The sequence below is a fragment of the Apaloderma vittatum genome, unplaced genomic scaffold (assembly GCF_000703405.1).
Source record: "Apaloderma vittatum isolate BGI_N311 unplaced genomic scaffold, ASM70340v1 scaffold43542, whole genome shotgun sequence".
NCBI lineage: Eukaryota > Metazoa > Chordata > Aves > Trogoniformes > Trogonidae > Apaloderma > Apaloderma vittatum.
The window spans coordinates 613-7,682 of record NW_009704922.1 but is presented as its reverse complement, the minus strand read 5'-3'; positions in this window follow the sequence as shown (position 1 = coordinate 7,682).

Sequence of the window (7,070 nt, the reverse complement as noted above, 5' to 3'; positions counted from 1 at the left end):
TAGCTTCACAATTAAAATTCCACTACAGGCATTTACTAGTAACTTCTTTCAGGTACTGTGAAGTGTCTTTTGGTTTTGGAAGTTGCCTTCTGAACCACATAGAACTAATTCTCCTCTTTCAAATGAAATGAAATTAAAAGCTGAAAACCATACATGTACTGTTGGATGCAAACAAATAAACTGAGGCACACCAGAGAATCCCTCTGTAGAATTAAATTCTCATTTACCATCATGAAAAGTAAGTAGTGTAAATCAAGAATTATGACTATTCCAAACAAGAGGTAGAGGCAACACTTATCAGATGTGTGTCACCTTGTGTGTTCAGCCTTAACTAATCCAGAATTTATTTACTGAAGTTTTCTTCTAAAGCAAAACGCTGTTCAGGCAAAAGTCTGATTCCATTTTCTAAAATTTACTTCAAAACTCCTTTAGCTGTCAAATACCTATATCACCCAGCCTTGAGAACAAATTCAAGACCAGTAAGCATGAAAACCAAAGTGATTTAAAACACTTCATGTCCTAGCAGCTTAGCTGGAAATGGCAGAAATCCAAGATACTACAAACCAAAACACGTAACTATTCTACTGGAATTAAAGTGTCTCTTTCCAGAAAGTCAGCCTGACATGCTCTCTCCATATTCTCTTCTCTTACCCATTTGAAATCATAATTAAGATATTTTCCCGGAAAACAAGAAGCCCAACTCCTCATAAATAGTAACACAAATCCACAGAGCTGACTGCAATTCAACCAGTGCAATTATGTTTGGAAACTGCAACAGAAACTGATTAAAGAGACACCTGGAAACCCAGATTCACCGCTAATGTATTTTTTTTTCCCCGTTTTGTGTTTGTTGCCACATTTTGGGAAGCAGGAAGAGGCTACTTCACACACAACCAAAAAATTGCAGCGACTGCTTACTCAGCAAGTCTCAAAGGAACGTTGGCTGTTTCTCTGACAAAACACGTCAGTGATGATTCACCGAGTTCAGTCATTCATCTTTTCTAGGGTGTTGAAAGAAGCAGGGTTATTGCTCAATTCCTTGTAACACTGTATCCAGTCTTTTCAATTGTACCCCAAAAAATGCTTACGGGCAGGCAGAACACACAAATTCATCAGACAACTGTCAAAGCATATTATTGCATACAAACACTGATCAATACGAGTCATCTCTGCTGAAGGGCCTAGCGATCAACAACTCAGGGCTCAGAGCTCATTCTCACAATAAGATTATATTAAAAAAAAACCAAACCAAAAACACAAAAAAAACACCTCACATTTGGACCACAACTATTTTTTCCACGCATACTCGAACATTTGCTGATCCAGTTCTGGTCTGGCGCCCTAAAGAGGGAGCTCGATTAGTGTATTATGTCATGTTGTTAGGAATCTGAAAGAAGAGAGCATCACCCTCCAAATGTGGTCGGGAGTTCTGTCTGAATGGAAGAGGTAAGTCCTCACCACATTCTCTCCATCAGGGCTGACTGGAATGAAGAACTGGCCACCTCAGTACTACCTTGTCAATACAACGAATGAAAAAGTCTAAACCTGCTTGCTTTTTTTTTTTTCGAAAGTTGATAACGAGACTGAAAGTCCAAGAATAGCTAGAGCAGGAAAGCCACGATAAGAAATACAATCCTATTCCCCCTTATCTGCCGTTGCTACACGTAATCAGCAGACCCCAATATACTGAATTTTAGTGAGAAGCTGATACTTCCTATTGCCCCTGCATGGCAACAAGTTTGTCTCGGGATTATAATTAGCACCACTGATATATGCTTCCCATAGGACCAAAGAGGAGCTTTCAACTCCGCAAGGAAAAAGCCTAAATGTGCAAAAGCCTGTATTACTCTGCCGAGTTCTGTTTTATTTAGGAATAAAAAAAAATCTGAATTCCAACAATTTTCTTCTGAGACAGCCTGATTTCATAGAACCATTGGAAATAAATGAATGCGTAAAGAACACAGGCACAGTAAGAACTGTTTCTGTTTAGCTGCATCATTGAATATAGGAAAATATGATGGAAAAGGCTTCAGAAAGGACTAGTAATTACCAGAGTTTACTCCTGCTGACAATTTTAGGGATCAACAACCAGGCTCAGTGGGGTCTAAGTTAACTACACTCATGAGAACCTCCTGTCGCATCCTTCACTCCTACACGAAGGGCTCAAAATCCTTCCTATGACTCAGTTTCCCAAACAGGTTCAAAGGAGCCCTAACGGCTGTGAGTTAGCAAAGAAAGCTCTTGGCTTGCAGAAGAGAACCAACCTCCCGCTACTGATTTTGCCTGCGGGCAGCAAGTTCACAGACAGCAACTAGACAGGAGCCACCAACCCGACAGGCCATAAAACCGTCCCCCACAACCTCCCGGAGTGCCTCCGGACTCCCACACAGGTACGGTTTCCTGCTCTTCTCCCCACACTGCCAAGCCAGATCCTGCCACAGCTCCAGCAGCAGTTCAATATATGGTTTTAGAGATGCCAAGCAAAGCGGTTTTACCTATGGGATCATTTCCTGCCTTCTCCAATTAGTCAAGAAAACGGAAACGAGTGCTGAGAGGAGGAGTGGGAAAGCTGTACAAGCCCAGCTGCACCCTGTCATTTCCTAAAATCTTCCTAGCACTACAGAGTGTTGGACAGAGTTTCTGACAAAGAGTATTTTTCAAGCTTCCACATAGACCAGTGACAGCCATGCTGCATTTCTCCAGTCCTTTGCCAGTCACTGCTTAGGATTAACATTATCCTGAATTTACCTGTTTTCATGCAGAGGGAGTTTTTTCCCAAATTCACCAAGATTAGTCCCCGGCATTCCAGCACTTGTTGAAACATCAGCAGCTCAGAGCTGCTCTGGTAGTTTTATTAACATCCCTGTTGAATGTTGCACAGCAAAGCATGTCCAAATATGTAACAATTGTTGTTTATCATCCTTCCTAGTTTTTGAAACAGAAAGCAAACATGAAAAGAAAAAGCTTCTGCAAAGACAAAATAAGAAAGAACAAGTGGCGCATTTAGAGATTCGTACGATAAAATATAGTGAGTCTCATCAATATTGAGTAATACGTTCTGTTTTCCCAGGAAAATAGTCTTTAAATTTCTGGCTCAGGATAGTTGGTCTATTTTTCCACAGATTTCTGCTGTACATCTGTTTAATCCAACAGGCTTGAAAAGCCAACCATTATAAAGATCCAGGTCACCTTCAGGTCACATCAACTAAAAGTTTGAAAGGGCTTTATTTTATAAGCATTAAACAGGAGGAAAGCCTAATTAAGCATGAATACAATCCCTGCTTAAGTAAGCTGCATTGGAACAATTTCTAGTAAGAAGCTCTTTTAAATGTTTATTTAGAAAATCTCTCATGTGAAAAGTAGCAACAAAATCAGGAAAGCTGCTCAGACTCAGGGACCTCTTCGCTGAAGGCTTTAGTATTTATTTGCTATTGCACAACCTGCCATGAATGCCGTTGGAGCTACAAGCTGCGAGAGCGGGGTCCACCTGCGTTTTAAACAACGCAGGTTGTTGATTTTTTTTCTGAACATCCATTAGTAACGAACACAGAGTAATGAGTAAGCCATTCAATAAGGGAAAGCTATGAAGTAAGACAACTGCAGAAAAAAATAGGACATGCATTTACATGAAACGAAACTCACCAAGCAAGAAAAGCTCCCCAGAGAGATGAGAGAAATAACAGGTTTTCAGTACTCTGCATTGCCATGGCCTTCACCAGAAAAGCAAAATACTCGGTATTTTTCAGGCAAATAAAAATATTCTAACTACACTACGAGATCTCTAAGGTAATGGATTTACTAAGTTATGATGCAGCAACTAATATTTTGACTGCAATCTTCTGCAGCAGCTACAAACGCAACACTGATTTACTAAGTTCACCAGTGGAAACCATAAGGTTGGGATATCTAAAATGAGGATTGATGAAACAGTCGTCTTTTACCAAGCTCAAGCTCAGGGGGAGGCGGTCAGGCTTACTTACTGAGTCCAGTGGAGGAACTGCATTTCCAAAACTTCAGACAAGTGAACTCTAATATTTCCCTGTCTAAAGCCACCTCTGAAAGTAATTTAGCGATTACTTCTTTTTTTCCAGTGTGAAGGCAGCCTTGCAGAGATTGAATTTCTTATAAAGCAGATGAACAAAGTCCTTTACAACCTTTTAAAATAAATCCTGCAGTTCCAGAAACATATGGCTCCATTTTTGTGTCACAGAACAATATAGGAAAAACATAAATGCTTTTTCAACATTTTTCTAATCTAAAAGCTATGACTGTCAACATTCATCACTGCTTAAGGAAAACGAAAAAATCTGAAAGTATGTTACAAGGCGGATTTATTTCAGCTGTTCATTTCCAAATGCCTTTAGGACAACAATGTACTGTAACAAAATTGGCTGTTTCACTACTTCAATTTCAACATGAAATGCACGAAAAAAGGCAAATCACTTCAGAAAAAACTAAGGAATGTTCAGGAGTATATGCATAATCTGCTTATACATATGCAAAACAGCGCTTTTACTGCTGTAAAGTTCTCTAAACTTGCATGTACAGGCGTGCCGTTCTTATTAAGAATACATTGAGATTATTTTGGAAGAGAGTAGCACCCAATTTTAAGGTTAGAAAGAAAGCCACTTTTAAATAGTGAATATACAGATGAAATATTGCAACATGAAGCAAGTTCAATAGCCAAAATTTATTAAAGCTTTAGTGCTGAAAACACCTCTGCAGTCACTTGGCATTAAGATGAGACACTTGGAAGGGCCTTAATAACTTGGAAGTAATTCCAGTCCTGTTGAATTCAAGGAATGCAAGGGCAGCAAAACAGCCTCATTTTCTGCAAAACACTGGTACCCACACCTGCCAGGAGCACTGGGGCACGCCTGTGGCAAGGTGCCCAGCACACCCCTGGCAGTTGCACAGTTACTCCCTCGTCTTACGCAGTGCCAGTGACCGAAGCAGAGAGGAGAGAAACTAAAGCTGACAGGGTTTGCTCGTGTAATTTCAAATTTATTAAGCGGGGTACCTTTGGAGTGCGCCTGCAATACAAATTTGGCTTTCAGAATGAAGAGGACTCCATAAGCACTGTGCTATAGGATCATTTGTAGGCAAGTGTACACTCCAGCAAAACTCAGCCTGCTTGTGACACACTTAACCGGGGAAACAACTTTCATAAAAAAAGAAAAGGCACCATTTTCATCTTCAGTTACCATTGGGAATAAATACACAAAATGAAAACCTCAGCTGACAGCTTCTTTGTCGCAGTGCAAAAGCATGGAGATCATGTACCAGTTGAGATGTAGTAACTCAAGTAAGAACTTCTGAGCTCTTCTGACTTAAAAGAAACACGAAGAGCTCGTGAGCATACCAGAACATTTTGCAGTTCATTTTCCTAACAATCTAAACACATGCTCGCACTAAGCAAACAGTGCAAACCCACAAAAGTCCATTTTAAATACTAGCTTTGTCCATTCTTAGGTTTCTGGAGAATTCATGCAATTAGCCAGTCATTTCAGGTTTCGTTTTCAGTTTTGTTTTCTTAGTTGCACCTTCATCCCCAGGAAACAGAAACTCCACCTCTGCCAAGTACAGCCCTTGATTCAATGCTATTAAGTTTACACTTACCCAGTCTGCTGTATTAAATTTAAATTAACAGATTGCTTAGAACAATAGAAAAGCAAACTATTCATTTGACAGAAGCTTTGGTCTTCTGCATGGTATTTCACCACATCTACAGAGCTTTTCCTGAAATTCTTCACCTTTTCCTTAGTTGGTTATTCAGACGACTGGCTATTTTCAGCAGTTTACTTGTTACTAGTACAGCTGCCATTTTAAAGTTTCAACCAGCCCAGGCCTAAATTGTCTTTATGTAAGTGCTTTTATATATGATCTACATCAAAAAAATATGATAAATGCAGGTTTAAAGCAATTCTTGCAACCCTAAGGAGCATTATAAAATCTTAATACATGCTGCTGCCAAAATAAAAGAAAATTTATTCCGGATGCCTTTGTATTCCAGCTTTAGAACAAGTCTAGCTTGTGAAGACCTAGTTCTCCAAACACTAGTTTGGGATGAAGAATTGTATAGATCTACAGCTTTTGAACATAGTGCTTTGAGGTAGGATGAGTAATAAAGCCCCAAACCATTCAGTTAATGACAACCTACTTACATCAATAATATAACAAAGTAAAATACAGCCTTAACGCCCCACAAAAGCACTTCAAACCTTATTTCTTAGAGAGGCTTCACTTACACACCTCTTCAAATACAATTTGCGTGGCTTATTTAAACTAGAAAAGTTCAAATCAGGGGCAGTATCATGTGCCAATAAACAAATTATTCAGATACCAGGGACATAAGATGAAGTGTCCAAAATGACAAAATAGTCGACTTATACCAAATAAGAAACCAAGCCTCTGTTCTGGCTTCCTGTATTTTGTTATCCCACACTGTCTCTATATAAACCATCTGTGCTACACACTCTTCAAGCCGTCTTTCAAGTATCAACAGGGCTTCTGCATTAAAACAAACAATTACTAATAGATGTATCTTAGAGACAGATTTCAAATCAAAAGGCTCCAGTATTCTGTTATTAGCAAATGATCAGAACAAATGAGTAGAGATTTTTTTCTGAACATCCATTAGTAACGAACACAGAGATGAAAGACGGTGGGGGGAGTAACATTTGCTATCACACTCACCCAGACAAGACAACACAAACACACACAGAGCCTGGATTGAAAAACTGTTTCCAAGTGCTCATCCCAAAAGAATTTCGTGACTTTTTGTGTATGTGTAACCAGAATTATGCAAACCAAAGATAAAAACTCAAAAGCTATCCTCCTTTGCATGAGCAAAACAGTGTAAGAAGGCATGATGGAAAGAACTTAACAGTGGAACTGTAATCTGGCTTGCTAACTGGGGAGCAGCACAACTTCCACAACTTCTCATAGGACAGGCCTTGGCACACACATCCCTCAGCTATGGAAACAGGTAAAAAGTATCAGGCTTGCTAGAAAATAAACCTTCTTAGCTTCCTTTATAAGAGGAGCTGCAACACTTGAGAGCCATAGCC